This window comes from Euprymna scolopes, chromosome 26, assembly GCF_053919585.1.
Source record: "Euprymna scolopes isolate OS-2025 chromosome 26, ASM5391958v1, whole genome shotgun sequence".
Taxonomy (NCBI): domain Eukaryota; kingdom Metazoa; phylum Mollusca; class Cephalopoda; order Sepiida; family Sepiolidae; genus Euprymna; species Euprymna scolopes.
In genome coordinates this window covers 79,695,799-79,714,427 of record NC_136507.1, presented here as the reverse complement: position 1 = coordinate 79,714,427, position 18,629 = coordinate 79,695,799, and positions in this window count along the sequence as shown.

Sequence of the window (18,629 nt, the reverse complement as noted above, 5' to 3'; positions counted from 1 at the left end):
ATCATTCGACCCCCTGTCTTTCCAAGCTTATAACTACTCGAAAAATGTAATTCAAGCCCTAATTTTTTTTTTTCAATTAAAGGAACAAGGACCAAGGTTTCATATTAAAAAATAACAAAAGAAAAAAAACAAACAACGTGGTTTAAAAAAAGATTTTAAACTTCGGACTTTACAGGTAAATCTCTAAAACACACTACTTTTTTTGTTTTAAATTTGAATATATTATTTATTGATCTTTTATCTTATTAAAATAGAGGATCAGTTTCGCATGTATACTTAATGTAAAATGAGACCCCTAGGGACTGCCAAAATTCACCACAGAATTACCCCACCCTATATGTAACACGATGTAACTTTATTATAAATTAATATTATCAGTATAACTTTTGTACCATTTAAAAGAAGAAGGGCAAAATAAACCAGTAATAATTTTTTTAAATTTTTTTCATCGAACGAAAATAATGAAATTGCGAGACGAAAATCGTGTTTACATAATTGGCGCTTTAAAATAACGTTCCCATGTAGTAGACATTCCGTACGTGAAAACATACTCGTATTTAATAATTCTAGCAAAAATAAACTAATGGTCAGATTTTCGTGAAATTTTCGATGCTTATCCATTTTCGGATGATATTACATATAAAATGCAGTTTTCGTGAAATATACGAGGGGAAACATTTTTTTAGTGCGTGCCCCCCATATTTATTTTTTCGAAATTCGAACAAGATATATTTAAATCTATCAAAATTTCTATTTATTATGAAACATAAGAGTTCAAATAAGTAAAAAAACATTTATTTTTAAAAAATTTAAATACACATATTGAACAAAAATTTACATTGAAGTTGCAATAAAAAAATTGATATAAATTTAATATTATTTATTTATTTATTTTTTAAATAGCGCTTTTTTGAATTAATATATACTATAATCGGTGCCCGGAAAACTCGTCTCTGGAAAATCCGTACCCGGACCCCCCCCCCTTTTTGCTAGGTAGGAAAACTGGTCCCTTATTGAATAAATATCGATTGAAAACACATTTTATTACCGTTCTTCAAGAATTAATTCAGTTTAAATAATTCTTGTGTTATTACAAAATAACAAAAAAGAAAACACGGTCTTATGTAATTTTGGTACCGCGCTGAAATAATAACCTTATTTCGAAAGCCATTCTTAACATGGGGAGGGTATCATTTAAAAGTCATTTTGGGAGCATTTATGCAGTATGCAGACGGTGGCTATTGCTAGGGGGTGCGCGTCGACCATAAGCGCGCGCTTGCGCGAACAAAATGGCCACCCGTGATAACATATAGAATCATATGGTTTAATATTTGGGAAACTACTTGTTTTTCGTCTAATTTTAATTTTTCGCCAATACTACACTGTGACAAGGCAGTTTGGTACGCGAGTGCAAATTTAACAGCCTTTTTTATGCTCGTGCGTAGCGTAAATGAAGGCTGGGCTGTGAAATGGAAAATAGTCCCAGAATTAAGGGGTTAATACTATACAAACCGTAATTTTGCGACGGAAACAGTTACCATATTCTTTTAAAGCCCACCACACTGAAAACTACAAAACATTTTTTTTCTATACGAATGTGAGACGAGCCTTAAAGTAAAATAATACCGCTTTTTCTTTATTTTTTAATTTCATCGTGTCTTTATTGAAAGATGAAAACAGAAAAAGAAATCGAAAAAACCTTTTGTTATATTTAGGAGTCTTAGTAGTATTATTGTTGTTGTTGTTCGTTGTTATTGTTATTGTTCGTTGTCATGAAGAGATTCATATATATATAAAGTTCGTACTTAGAAGTGTAGAAGCACTTTGAGTGTTGAGACATTGTGTATGTAAAGACATTTTAAAACACATATATATAAGACATGTAATTACAATTTCACTCTACCTTTTTGGTAGAATTACAACACAAAGATGACGTTTATAAAAACACATGATGGGTTTATTTCTTCTTCGACCGGTCGGGGTTTTCTAGTCAAGAATTCAAAGTTTCACATTCTAAGTTTCAAAGGTGACCGTCTCGTTTCTAGACGTTCGAATCCCATGTCTGGACTCCAGACTCTCGTCTCTCGTCCTCAGGCTCTCTCTCAGACTCTCCCCCAGTTTCTCTCCGCTTAACTCTAAAGTTTCTAACAATATCGAGAACTTCCCATTTTCCATGACGTCATACACATGTTAAAACATGTGTATTCTTTTACGTGTTCTGGAAATGCGTGTCCAAAACTTTTTCCTTTGTTTACAAAAGGAATTTTAACCTATATTCCCAGTAACCTATATTTCCAATATGTTAAAAACATGTTTATTAAATTATCTTATAGTTGCATTCCTACAATTGAATTTCATAACAGAATTGACAATGCACATTCTTTTCTTAAAACTATTTTATCCCTAAGCTTAACAATGGTTTGTTTTTTTACATTCCATTTGCTAATTCTCTCTCGTAATCTATTTCTAAACCTAAATTACGAGGTTCGAATTTTGTCTATTCTATTTCATTTTTACATGTAACTAAATCTCTCTATTTTTATACTTACATGAAAAGGGGACAGCCCTTATCATGTAACACTTTTAGACAATAAGCACTAGAAAAAATGCCCCCTCTCTCAGGTGGCCAGAAAGTGGGTGCCCATTTTAGGTTAAATTTACATGAAAAAGTGATCACCCACTTGTCTAAAAAGTAATTTCTTCATATCATGAAAACTATTTTTTTGCGACAGAAATTGTTTGCAGATTCATTTTTAGCACACCGAAATCTACGAAAAAATATATTTTGTCATATACGTACGTGAGATGGGCTTTAAGGTACACCCTTATTATTTCTTTTTAACTAAAATAAGTTTAAACACCAAAAACTTACAACGCTAGGCAGAAAACAAAAACTTAGAAAAATCAATTTAATTTTTTTAAAACAGAAAACAAGTAAAAATATATATTTTTTAAAAATATTATGGGATGTGCATTTATTACCTAAAAATATACAAATTTATTTTCTTTTGGAGAGGAGGGGGCTCGTTTTAAAACTATATCTACCTTAGTATTTTCTTTAATTTTCTATTTTTGAGCAATTATCGACATTCCTAAGACGTGATCCTCTTATGTCGGACATTTTTTTGTTCATAAGTAACACTTGACATTACTTTTTTTTAAAAACTAAATAAACTCTTTAAAATAAGTGGAAACACCAAAAATTTTCAAAGCTAGGTAGAAAACGAAAACTTAGAAAAAATAATTTATTTGTTTTAAAACAACAGTAAACAAGTAAAAATATTTGTAAAAGTATTATGGGATGTGTATTCTCTTTTAAATACAATATCTTCTTCAAAAACGGTCATAAAATGTGTTTTCAATCGATATTTATTCAATAAGGGACCAGTTTTCCTACCTAGCAAAAAGGGACGAGTTTTCCGGGGGCGAGTTTTCCGGGTACGAGTTTTCCGGAGATGAGTTTTCCGGGGACGAGTTTCCTAAATTCACTATAATCAGTTGAATTGCCAAGAAAAAGTAACTTCGTAAACATAAATTTATTTTTAAAAGATTAAAACGATTAAAATTTCATTATTTCAAAATGTTCCGTTACAACATAGATTTTTAATTAATTGTGTTTAAATTTTTTTTAATATTAAGTTTTAATATAAACATGACTTGTCAGCTATTTTATCGCCAGATTAAAACCAATTAAAAATATTATTGCACAAATATTACGCATTTTGTAGCCTCCCCCCTCATATTTTGTTTGTCTCTTTTTACCGAACAAAATATGGAACCCTGTAGGTAATCAAATGAACATTCAGTAAAACCGTATTTCATATTTGATATACAAATGTTTATAATATTATTAATCGTTAAACTGTGTAAATCTTAAAACCTAACAAAATTATAACAAAGATTAATTATTAATTGCAATTTGAAGAAGATAAAGGTTTTAAAAAATCATTTAGTCGTTTCTGCTTTTCCATAGTTTGTATAATCTGACGTCACGGAAACATGCGGTCCATTTTTCACAATCGTTTGGCAGTCCCTAGAGACCCCATCTCTATGCCATTCTAACGTTTTAAGACAATTAACAGCAGCAACAACAACAAAATGCTGTTAAATTTGAATTTAGGAAAACTCGTCCCCGGAAAACTCGTCCCCGGAAAACTCGTCTCCAGAAAACTGGTACCCGGAAAACTCGACCCTGGAAAACTCGTCTCCTTTTACTAGGTAGAAAAACTGGTCCCTTATTGAATAAATATCAATTGAAAACACATTTTATGGCCGTTCTTGAAGAAGATATTGTCTTTGAAAGAGATTACACATCCCATAACATTTTTAAAAAATATTTTTACGTGTTTACTCTTTACTCGTTTTCTACCTAGCTTTGAAAGTTTTTGGTCTTTCAACTTATTTTAAAGAGTTTATTTAGTTAAAAAAAGTTATGTCGAGTGTTACTTATGAACAAAAAATGTCAGACATAAGCGGATCACGTCTTAGGAGGATAATTGCTCAAAAATAGAAAATTAAAGAAAATATTGATATAGTTTTAAAACAAGCCTCCACCCAAAAGAAAATAAATTGGTATATTTTTAGGTAATAATGCACATCCCATAATATTTTTAAAAATATTTTTACATGTTTATTGTTTTAAAAAATTAAATTGATTTTCTAAGTTTTCGTTTTCTACCTAGCTTTGTAAGTTTTTGGTGTTTAAACTTATTTTAAAGAGTTTATTTAGTTAAAAAGAAATAACAAGTAATGTTGCACTCGACATTAATTAGTAAATAATTTTTAACAAAAAAATGTCCGAAAATTACAGAAAATACTGAGGTAGATACAGTTTTAAAACGAGCCTCCCCCACCTCCAAAAGAAAATAAATTGGTATATTTTAAGTACTGCACTGCACAAGTGCCCCCGAAATTACTTTTAAACGATACCCTACCGTCCTGGCTTTCGAAATAATAAGGTTATTATTTCAGCGCGGTATCAAAATTACATAAGACCGTGTTTTCTTTTTTGTTGTTTTGTAATAACACAAGAATTATTTAAGCTGAATTAATTCTTCTAAATAAAATAATTGCTTTCTTTGATAATACGTGTTTTCTTTATTTTTGTTTCGTAATAACACAAAACGTGTTAAAACTAGAGTATTTTTTAAAAATAAATATTTAGTTTCGTTTTTCGTATCTTGACTCCGTGATCAAGTTTATTTTTTTAAGCAAGAGTTAAAAATCTATTTTTAAAATATTACGGGAGTGCATAGTCTCTTTTAAAAACAATGTCTCCTTCAAGAACGGTAATAAAATGTGTTTTCAATCGATATATATTCAATATGGGACCAGTTTTCCTACCTAGCAAAAAAGGGGGGGAGTTTTCCGGGTACGAGTTTTCCGGGTACGAGTTTTCCGGGTACGGGTTTTCCGGAGACGAGTTTCCCGGGCACCATTAAATTCCTAAACAAAAGTATTCCCCCATCCTAAATGCGAAACTGTTTTTTTTTTCGTTCCTACATTTTTTTCATGGCGTTTGAAATACATTTGTAGATAAGGACCCGTAGCTTAATACAACTCTCAGAATTTTTAGGCGATTACGTGTAAAAAAAAAAAAAAACAGAAACGAAAATAAATAAAATGCTAAAATTTAGAATCAGTTTCTTATATAAAATTATGGTCAGTGGGGCATTAGAATACGCCGTCTGCCCCCCCCCCCCTGCAGAGGGTAAAAGTCCCTCAATGGGGGTCCTGGATATGACCTTAAACTATATCCAGTGGTGAGGCCCCAGCTCGTGGGCTTTGGGGAGTGTGTAGCCACCCTTTAATTACCATTGCTCCCAAGTCCACTTTGACCCGGAGTGGTAGTACCTGTTAGGGTCCCAACTATGAGTTAAATAGAAACCGACTTGGAAACAACAAATATATTCTATTAAAAAAAAATTTCTTCAAAATCTTTGGATTCGGCATTAAATAACTCGAAAAGGGTTGATATGCCGTAAAACAAAAACAACCAACTAACTTATATAAAATTAACGTGAAATTATCATTTATTTTCAGGTCATTGTCTAACTGGATAGCGCTTCAAGTAAATCTATCTAGACAGTATTTGTTGAAGGAGATAAATTATGTATTATAGGTGTTATTATACATTATAATTAAAAACATCCTTTAACTTTACTACTAAGCCCATGTCTGGGTGTCAAATCGCAGCAAATATACCTCCAATCTTACAACTGCTAACAGACTTCCTTCCTCAAAACAAGAATCATATGACCACATATATGATTTAACTGAAACGGTTACATGTTCAAACGCTACTTGGTTAGAAAGTGCGTGATCATCAACAGTAGATATGTATTATGCTTGTCTCTTACTTCTATAGCGGGGGTGGGGATTGCCCGGTTGTAAAATACGCTTAAATATATTTTAATTTGTCCAGCTTTCGTATATTATTATTATAGAGTCGTGATTTCAAAAGTGAAAAAAGTATATGGATACCATCAGCTAGAATCGAAACTGAACGCAAACTGTCACATTCAAAGCTGGTGACGTTACCACTGTATCAATATGGCGTGCATATCAACTGATTAAAAATAAACTAACAAAAATGTACAAAATGTATAACGATCTTTTTCAATTTTGACGCCTTTTTGACTCTTTTAAAACTACTTCAACCGGCTAAAAACCCATAAAAGAACGGCCCATAAAAAAATCCAATCATTTAGGACCTCCTAGCGCCGCTCTGCGACTTTTAGTTTCGGAGGAGATAGAGTTTGAAAATATGGAGGCAGGCATAGCGAGTTTTATAAATCAGATTTCTCATGACTTTGTATGTCTATATATGGCTATGTGTTTTTAAACCAATATTTTAAAATAAGGTATAACACTTTACCTTAGAATAACAGAAAAAAATGAACTACTACTACTACTACTACTACTACTACTACTACTATTCGAGATGAATTGGCAGTAACTGAAATGCGTAATTTAGGTTTTTTAAAGCTGCATTGTCAATCTGAAATATTAGTTGCTGTAATCTTTATAGTCTGATAATCCAGATTAGCCATTTAAATATTCTCAAAAAACAAAAAACAAAAAACAAACAAACAAAAAAATGAGTGCCAATGTAGAACTGAACCATACAATGGTTACTGCTGAATCATCAGAGACACTGGCTATGCTCCTAGGACGATTTATCGTGTTGTAGCGAACTAAAGGGAAAGTAAAGACACCGAAAGGGATATTCACAGTCCGAGGAGTGATAAAATCCGCACCAGAAGGTTTCTCGGTGGCTTGAAACGGTCCATTGCAACAAATCCATCACAGCCAATGATTGAACTGGCGAAAAAGCGGAATGTGACCAAAATTACTATTTCTAATGCAGTTCGAAAAGATCTTGGGATGCAGTCATATTGCAGACGATGTTGTAACATTCTTACAACGAAATCCAAGACCATTCGTAAAGAGAGAAGTCCCTTGCTACTAAATCACCTGAAACACTATAGTGGTACCCTGCACATTTTTGTGGGTAAGAAAAAGTTCATGGTAGGCAAAGTCTCTAACCGCAAAAACTCGAGAATGATTGCCAATTACCCTTTCGGTGTTCCTGCAGTCATGCAGAGTAAACACCCTGCCTCTCTCATAGTGTTCGGAGCTGCTGCCAGCGATGGGGACGTCATGCCATCTTCTTCATTGAAGTGGACCTGAAGATCAATACGGCAGAATATCTGAAGATTCTGGAGGAAGTTCTCTTATCCTGGATTAAGAAGACAGTGATGTTCATCCAGGACTCTGCACTTGCGCATCAAAGACTTTCTTGAAGAGATAGTTGCCGCTTTTTGCGCCATCACATATCTGCCCTTCTAGCTCACCAGATTTGAAAACCTGTGACTATTTGTTATGGGGCGATGTCGAGAAAGTCTGTAATGCTCGTCTCCTATAACAGTGTGGCCTCCCTGAAGACCTCCATATGCCGAGAATTCCGCGCTATCAAGAAGGACTTATCTGTCAAGGCCTGCCATGCTTTACGGCTCGCATTCAGCAAGTTGTCGACGCAGAAGGTGGACGCATAGAATAAAGTGTTTGTATTTGTATTTAATAAAACAGTTAAATAAACATACTCTAATGTTTTACTGTCCCTTTTTTATCAAGGTTTAAAGTTTGAGATTCAAACTGCCAGTTTATTGTTTGCACCCTATACTACTAATGATAACAGCATAACAAAAATGATAATCATCTCTACAAAGTTGAGTTTTTTCTCACTCTGACATTGATATTAAAGGCCTACGTTTTCTATCTAAAAATTATTAAAACAAACTTCTTAATATACTCAGTCATGGATATGCGAGCAATTTCATGAAGGTTAACTAATTTGCATATTACTTTGAAAAGCGAGTGTTAATTAGTTACTTATTAATTTTTACGGTTTCTTATTAGATGATTAATTTCATTTCATGATTGTTTCTATTCAATTCTATTTATGCATAGTGTCTACATTCTGCATAATTGCATAGCATTTAGGATGAAAACGCTCTAGCACACGGGAATATTTGATATATATATATATATATATATATATTTAGGCAGAATTTCGTTATTCGCGCATATTTTATTGAAGAGGATCTTCGTTCTTCTTTTTATGATCTTTCTTTCGAATTTTTCTTGTTTCCGTACAAGTATTTTTGTTGTGGGATCCAAAGTTCTTATAAAGTCCCCTAGTTTACCAAACGTTTCGGTCTCGATTGACCATCGTCAGGGTTCAAATTAGGCGAAACTACACACAGTAAATTAGTAATAAAAACAGTAAAACGACAGAGAACAAATCAATCAATAAGTAGGATGCACAGGAAGAACAACCCTGACGATGGCCAATCGAGACCGAAACGTTCGGTAAACTTGGGGACTTTACAAGAAATTTGGATCCCGCAACAAAAATGCTTGTACGAAAACAAGAAAAATTCGAAAGAAAGATCATAAAAAGAAGAACGAAAATCCTCGTCAATAAAATACGCGCGAATATATATATATATATATATATATATATATATATATATATATATATATATATATATATATATAAAAAAGTGAATTTGTTAGTGTGTGTGTATGTGTGTGTATGTGTGTGTGTGTGTATGTGTACGAAAAGTCTCTATCAAACACCTCTCTGAATATCTGGTCCACAGAGTTGGAATTAAATATATAGAGTATTTAGAGCTGTAGCACATTTTCGATTTGGTTTTAAGCTGGTAAAAATAGCTGCTAAGGAGTAAAAATTGGAAAAAAAAATTGACTTTGGACTGACGCAAGTCGACTATACTCGTCTTTTTCTGCGCATGCAAAAAATAACATTATTTAACTCATAACTTTCAATTTAAAAGTTATAAGTTAAACAATGTTATTTTTTGCAGTTTTTGTGTACATATGAATTTAGGTCATACGATAACAGATAAGGCTGGGGAGTTGTATGTTTTGGTTTCGATTCTAGCTGATGGCAGACAATTCTTTTTTTACTTTTGAAATCCCTGCTATATATTAGGTACAATATAATAATCAATAGAGAATTAACTCTGTAATAATAAATATGAAATCTGCATGAATTAAAATATATTTAAGCGTATTTTACGACCAGACAACGCTAAGTTGCCTGCCTACTACTACTACTACTACTACTACTACTACTAATAATAATTAAATAAACAAATACATAAACAAATACTCTATTATAAAAAAATGTAAGTAAACAACCAATTTAAAACTAAGTAATCTTCGATCACAAAGAAACAGATACGCACTCATTGGCTACAATAAATGCGTGTGTGAATAACTAAGAATCTGATTGGTTGACTAGCAAACACATTACGACAGGGATATATAAAAACATGTATAAATAGAACTGAGCGTAGTTCAATGAAACCGATTATCCAATAAAAAATCATGAAAAATGAATAAATATTTTATGAAAGTTCGTTTTGCAAAGGAATATGCAAATTAGATAACCTTTACGAAGTCGCTCACATATCCATGACTGAGTATGTTAAAAAGTTTATTTTAATGATTTTTAAATAGAAAAAGTAGGCTTTTAATATCAATGTTAGTTAAACAAAAACTCAACTTTATATATATATATATATATATATATATATATATATATATATATATATATATATATAATTATATATATACTGTGCTGTCAGAAGGCGTAGACATTCGAATATTTGTCTAATTTGCATAACTTCTATTAAATAATCTATAATTAATTAATACTTGATATTATTCATTTGTAATTTTCCCTCTATATCTGTAATAACTTCATTCAGCAATCCATTAAAGACCCATAAAAGAACGGCTTGTAAAAAAAAAACAAATCATTTGACGCCCCTAGCGCTGCTCTGCGACTTTTAGTTTCGGAGGAGATAGTTTGAAAATATTGAGACGGACAGACGGACAGACAGTCCTTTATATATTAGATTGAAGTAATCTAATTTATAAATCTCACTATGTTTGCCTGTCTCCATATTTTCAGACTCTATCTCGTCCAAAACTAAAAAGCACATAGCGGTGCTAGGGGTCTCAAATTATTGTGTTTTTATGGCCGTTCTTTTATGGGTCTTTAGCTGGTAAAAATGGTTATAATAGTTTTTAAGGGGTCAAAATTGAAAAATTCGTTGTACATTCATCTTAGTTTATTTTTAATTTTCAATTTTTAATCAATTCATATGCGTGTCACGTTAGTACAGTGGTAACGTCACCAGCTTTGAATGCTACAGATTTGCTTTCGGTTTCGCTCCTGGCTGATTGTACCCGTATACTTTTTTTACTTTTGAAATTACGACTGGTCCTGGATATGACCTTAAACTATATCCGATGGTGAGGCCCCAGTTTGCGGGCTTTGGGGAGTGTGGAGCCACCCTTTAAATAACATTGCTCCCAGGTCCACTCTGATCCGGAGTGGTAGTACCTGTAAGGGTCCCAACTATGGGTTAAATAGAAACCGACTTGAAAAAAAAAAATATTCTATTAAAAAAATTTTCTTCTGAATCACTGGATTCGACATTTTCGGGCCGGGATCAAAGTGTAGTATCTGTTCTGCAGATGCTGCACTTAAAATAATTTGTACCAGTCAATGGGGGAGGGGAACCCTCTATGCTGGGACAATTATTATTTTTGGTAACCAGAGTGCCTCCTTTTTGCCTACTTTTAGGGGAGCTGGTTTTTACCGCACATTAAAAACGGCCTTGTGCCTAATTTGCTTTGGTGGGGAAGCAAATAAATACATTAAATAATCTGAAAAGGGTTGATATGCCGTAAAACAAAAACAACAAACCAACTGAAATTACGACTCTATAATAATATACGAAATCTGCACAAATTTAAAATATCACATTTAAGCCTATTTTACGACCGGGTAAAGCCAGGCACCTCCTCCACTCCACTCGTGTGATATAAAAGAATAAATTACAAAAAAAAAAAAACAACAACTTTTCTTGAAATATGCGCATTATCAAGGGGTATAATTCAAATGGAACTACTATGTTTAATGAGCTAGAAAAATATACCTATTAACCATCAGAGTTCACAGAGAAAGAGTTGACTCTCTCTCTCTCTCTCTCTCTCTCTCTCTCTCTCTCTATTTCTCTCTCTCTCTGTATTTTTTTCTGTCTCTTTTGTGGTATCTTTTGGATACAATAAAAAAGAAAACTTGCCGTCGTTCTCTTTCACCTATTTTCCATAAGTTTATATTACAATGGAAAAATTAAAAGAAATATGGTTAAGCTTAAACATGGAAAAGTAAAGGACTAGTTGTTAAAACTGGAAAAAAGACAAGATATTCTAATAAAAAATACAATAAATTTATAACTTAAAATATTGCAGCATCTAGAATTGATTATATAATGTTATAAATTGAATTTAAACAAATCTTAACGCTGCAATATTTTAAGTTATAAATTTATTATATTTTTTTTACTAGAATATCTTGTCATTTTCTTTTCTAGTTTTAACAACCAGTCCTTTACTTTTCCATGTTTAAGCTTAACCATATTACTTTTCATGGTCGCATTTTTCTATTGTAATCTATGATATTTCCAGTCTTCCAATAAATTCACTTGTTCTTTGTTTAATTTCAGTCTTTTTTTTTGCCGCCATAAACACATATGTAATAACAATGTACCACAATAAAATCCCCCAATTATCTCAATTTCATGCTTTCATTAGTGAATTAGTAGCAACAGTAGTCGCTGAAGCGACGTGGTTGCTATGGAAAACAGTCATAAAAACGTCGCTCACCTCCTTATATTTTTTTTACGATTTTGAAAACGAGAAAATTCATCATAACTTTTGTTTTACTTAACGAAAATTGACTTTTTTTTGCAATATAGAGAAGGTGATGTATAAACTGTAATAATTGTTTGAAATTTAGTCGAAAAATAAGTGAACTGTGAAGCTTTAAAGCAGTTCTAAATGACTAAAACTCCCACTTAACCATATATTCAAACACGGTAGTGTTTGAATAATATTTGTATAGACAGGATGCACACCTAAACTAATTAACCGATCATTATTAATTTATGTATGTGAATATGTTTACATATTCGTATTGTCAGGACTTACAGCTAAACTAATTAACCGATCATTATGAATTTTATGTGTGTGTATATGTTTGTATATTTGTATGGACAGGATTCGCGCTTAAGCTAATTAACTGATCATTATGAATTTTATATATGTGTATATATTTACATATTTGTATGGACGAGATTCGCGCCTAAACTAATTAACCGATCATGAATTGCAAATGATGTATTATGGTATCCGTTTGATATACAAATAGGGATTAGTCACCACGATACCACGTTTACTCTAGAATTCCTCTTGGAACTACTGGGCCGATCAGAACCACTGACAACACCAATGATAACTGAACTAATTCATATTTTATACAGTACCTTACTATGGTCGTGCTTTGTGCTATTTTTATCTTTTATTTACGTGTACCATTTTTACCACGTACGAGTAATCATTGCTTTTTGCTAAATATCATTAAATGAGGAATCATTTCAATTTAAAAATCAAGTTAGGATTACGCGTGTAAACTTAAGAAAGGCACATTTCAAATGGTTTTATGTTGCTTTTTGTTAAATAACATTTAATGAGGAATCATTTCAATTTAAAAATCAAGTTAGGATTACGCGTGTAAACTTAAGGAAAACACATTTCAAATGGTTTTATGTTGCTTTTTGTTAAATATCATTTAATGAGGAATCGATTTAACATTACGCATGTAAACTTGTCAATATTATATGAATATACGAAATAGAAACAAAATGGCGACCGAATTTGACCTGATGTCGTGTGCTTTTACTTATTCAGATACTGTTAACACATTTCAAGCGTGCTTTTTCTTAATTTTACATGTGTAATACTAAATGGATTTGCACTATTGATGATAAATGAACATTGGACAAAAAAAAAAAAAAAGGAACAAAGACATAATTTTAAGTGTCTCTTACGCCATCAAGGTTCCGGTGCTTTCCTCCTTTGCAGCTGAAATCGATAAGTGGATTCTTGAAACCATCTGCAGTTGTAAACGACAAAGGTAGTAAGTCGAGCTTTGTTACGTCCACACCGAGCCCTAACTTACGCAGACCGGGTAGCACTTGTTGGCAAGCATCGTTTGAAGTAGGAAGGTTCGACGCCGGCGTTGATTCTTTGGCTGTCACTGTTGGGGGAGGGCCACTGCAATCGGAAAACCGCAAGCAGAAAATGAAAATAAAGAAAGATGAGGATAAACTGGATCCGAAGGGACCACTGTGAAATTGTTTATAATATTTCCATCTCATTTTCATTCTATCTCTTTCTCTCTCTTTTGTTTGTTTGTTTGTAACTACCATAAAGTATAAGACTTCACTTTACATTAAAGAAACTTTTCAGTGAGCAGCAAACAACTGTGAAAAAAATGAGAGTAAATGTTTCTCTTTGTATAAACCCAATTTATATGCGTTGTCACGTATTCACTATCCAATATAAATTCTTGGAACACTTGAAAAGATAAAGAAATTTCTTTAAAATGAAAATCCCCGTTTCCTTCTTTCATTTTCTATTTTTTTTATATAGATACATGAGTCATGGAAATAGCCGAACTGCCCTGCTTATAGCAACTTAAAACACCCAAACTGCAAACAGGTTTTGTACATTTTATAAAAGTTTGAAATTTTATTTTTATTTCATTCTCATCTCCGCGATATCATAAAACAACTTAGAAACATCCAAAAAGTGTGGGCCTAATCTCATCTCTGCTATACTAATTAAGAAATGCTCAGCTGGGCTAGCCCCCATACTTTCAAAGCTCTGAATCTTGCTTTCCTAATAGCTGGAAGATTGCCTCTGTGGTACCAGTGTGTAAGAATTCTGGTAAAAGAACTGACCCTCTCAAATATCACCCTATAAGTCTCCTTTCCCTCTTCGCTAAAATTTTTGCGACCTTAATTAATCAAGTACTAGTTCACCAGTTTGAAATTTTTTTTTATATAAGATTCAAGTATTGAAAACCGGCCTTCTACCTCCAACCAAACTACCCAAGCTGACCTGCTTATAACAGCCTGTTTACCTCCAACAAAATATCCGAATTGACTTTCGGTCGGGCGCCAGACCCGGCCCCAGCTAACAAAGACCATATGTGGGGGAAACCTCACATATAAGACCAATTGTCACTATCTAGCTCTCCTACTCCTCGGGGAGCTTGCCCCCATTTCCCCAATCTCTCCAAATTAAAAAAACGGCCTTGTGCCTAATTTGCTCAGCGGGGAAGCAAATAAATACACAACCAAAATATCCGAATTGCCCTACTTATAGAGGGCCTTTTGCCTCCACTCAAAATATCCGAATTGCTCTACTTATAGAGGGCCTTTTACCTCCACTCAAAATACCCGAATTGCCCTACTTATAGAGGGCCTTTTACCCCCACTGAATATATCCGAATTGCCCTACTTATAGAGGGCCTTTTACCTCCACTCAAAATATCCGAATTGCCCTACTTATAGAGTGCCTTTTACCTCTACTCAAAATACCCGAATTGCCCTACTTATAGAGAGCCTTTTACCTCCACTCAAAATACCGGAATTGCCCTACTTATAGAGGGCCTTTTACATCCACTCAAAATATCCGAATCTCCCTACTTATAGAGGGCCTTTTACCTCCACTCAAAATATCCGAATTGCCCTCCTTATAGAGGGCCTTTTACCTCCACTCAAAATATCCGAATTGCCCTACTTATAGAGGGCCTTTTACCCTCACTCAAAATATCCGAATTGCCCTACTTATAGAGGGCCTTTACGTTTGGTGTATAACATAAGAAGATTCCGTGTGCGTATGATTGTCTCTAATATAAATGCTAATGTGTTTGATTATCATAAAGGGAATCGTGTGTGTGACATGTAATTTTAGAACCTACCTCTGCTTCTTCAAAACGGACCATCTGGAAATTTCTCATCCTGGAGGGAGACTTGATACCTGTTTGACGAAGATTTATCACTCCAAGACGATGAATGGGTTTTATAGTTTTTATTTCACTTTCCCCAGAGGTCCTGCAGAAGTGGAAGTGAAATCGGCTTGTGTGGGTTCTTCTTCACATACGTCAGCGTTCGTCTCCCCCTCCCCAGTTAAGAGGGGGAGACAACGGAAAAACCGTCCGTCTTCTTCAAAGCCCAAATCAAATCTCCAGATCTAGCCAACCCTGACCACGTCACATATACGTAATCTGGTCAGCTGACCTTCGGTTCTGGTAAACGTGTCTACCTCCACGTTTACTCACCTCTCTCTCTCTCTCTCTCTGTAACATTCCTTCCCACCTTTTTATCAAAATGTATGGCGAAGGCATACATTTTCTACTTCCCACATTTACTAAGAATGGGATATATATGCTCACCCGACTGGCAAAGAAAACTGTCATACTTTTATTCAATATACTAAGTAAAATAATATCAACAAATAATCCCATGTGGCGGTAATCCTTGCGCCCTCGGAGGTCAACAACTCCCTGTGATCCCATGGTCTCTTCATAATTTAAATCAGAATTTCAGGAGCATCCTTTACTCCCGTCGACACTACGCGTGATCGATAAATTCTCGGCAATCAACCGAATAATAAAATCGAGGTCCATCTGCCTCTTCAAAACGGACTATCATCGTCCTTGGCTTTACAGATCAGCTTTTCTTCCCATAGGTAGCACACAAAATTTTTTTTTCCATCCCAAGCCTTATCCTATTCATCATAAGCCTACTCTTATTACTAGTATTTTGTGGGAAACAAAAAAAAAACTCTTAACATTCCATATGGTGGGTAGCCTTCTATCTTCCTCAGTACTTGTATACATATTTCATTCATCTTCTCTTGAGAGATTCGTCACATAATGGCCACGTCAGCCATTGCACCCCCTCTGCCCCTTACACCATGTCAGAGGGCATTTCATTTGCTCCCTGAAGGTGATTACAACTAGACCCGCTTACGCTGGACAGAATACATTCCGTTTACTGCTATGTTAGAAAAAACTTTTTTTTTCCAAAGTCGGTAAGCGCAACCTGCCTTGAAGACACATAGCTTCACGGAAAACATCGGATTTTCACACATGAAGTACTCAAACTTGCTCCATGTTGATTCTACTCGAAATCAATAGAAATCACGATAAAAAAAATAAAATTCGAATCATTTCTCGAGAATAATGAAATTAATAACTACCCATGTAACTCAACACCTCTCCAAAATTCTAACATGCTTGCCACAGAAATTAAATTCCATTCACGCCCCACTTTTTTCTTTCATTTCTTCATATAGTTTATTTAAGCCTATATTTATCCTTTTTTTTCTACCTTACTTATATGGTCAAAAGGTCACTCATGTCGAATAGAACATTTATTCTACATTTCGAAAATTAAAATTAATACCGACTGAACCTTTGACTCTTCCGAAACTTTTATTATTATTATTATTATTATTATTATTATTATTATTATTATTATTATTATTATTATTATTACACTGTTTAAATATTATTTCTTTCTCTTTTTCCCTATTTTATTATTACTATTATGATTATTAATTAATTCATTAACAACACGTTCTTTCTCTTATTAATAATTCTTTCAATAGACCCCACAAGCAAAGATTCCACCTCCCCATTCTGCGAAAAAAAAATACATGTCAAAGAACAAGAAAATTCTGCCAATACCGTTTGACAACACATCAATTACATCAAAATAATAAATTAAAAATATCCTATAAGCAATCACAAAGTCCCATCTTACTAATAACAAAATTCCAATCAACAAAACACAGATTCGTGGAAACCCATTTGACCACGTCATCAACTAGGTCGGCTGCATCATCTTTTACCATTCCACAGAATTCAAAATTAAAGAAAAATCACAGTCGTTTACAAAAAATACCTAGACATTTACAATTAAAATACATAGTCGTTTCTAAAATCAGACAATCCTAACACTCGATGGAACTAAAATTGTCCATGTCAGAAAAAAAAATTCCTAAGAAAAAAAAATCATACAATTAGTGAAAAAGGAAAAAAATCACATTTCAGAACCTATCCATTGTTTTTCATCAAAAGTACATATTGTTTTTCATTAAAAGTTACACTTAGTTCACAGTTTAAAAATGCAACGAAATATTCATAACACATATTTGTGATTGACGTGTTTATCTTTTGGTAAGCTGAAAGGCTGACGCACACTTACTAAAGTCATATGTTCTATTTCTTTTTTCTTCTTCTTTCTGGTTTACTCACTGGCTGTTGCTTTTCCCTTCTAATTTTTACATTAAGTGATATTTTTCTTCGTTCATAACGAGCTAATTCCCAATACGATAAACATTTTTTTAAACTATTTTCTATATATAAAGTTTTACATCTGTGTGTCTGTATGTCTTCCTTTTCTTTCTTCGTGAAAAGGTTGTACGTGTGTATTGCTTTTATTTTTTTTCTTTTTTTTCTTAATTATTTTTCTAATTCGCCTAGTGTTTTAATGGACCCTACGTTGTGTGTGTGTTGATTTGTATTTTTTTTCTACTGTTCTTTCTTTTTCTTTTTTTTCCATACATTTTATTGTTTTTCTTGTCCTTTTTTTTTCTTTTTTTCCCCGTGGCAACCGAAGTCCTTTTTTTTTCTTCTTTTTTTCCTTTTAAACCCACCCTTGCTAGGTGGTCTGGTCAATTACGGCACCAAATTACTTTTGTTATATATTGGTTATCATCTGAGTTCTCACTAGGGTTATCATAAAGGGGCACCGTTTACGTTTTGGATGTATAACATCAAAAAAGGATTCCGTGTGCGTATGATTGTCTCTAATATAAATGGTTGTGTGTTTGATTATCATAAAGGGAATCGTGTGTGTGACATGTAATTTTAGAACCTACCTCTGCTTCTTCAAAACGGACCATCTGGAAATTTCTCATCCTGGAGGGAGACTTGATACCTGTTTGACGAAGATTTATCACTCCAAGACGATGAATGGGTTTTATAGTTTTTATTTCACTTTCCCCAGAGGTCCTGCAGAAGTGGAAGTGAAATCGGCTTGTGTGGGTTCTTCTTCACACACGTCAGCGTTCGTCTCCCCCTCCCTAGTTAAGAGGGGGAGACAACG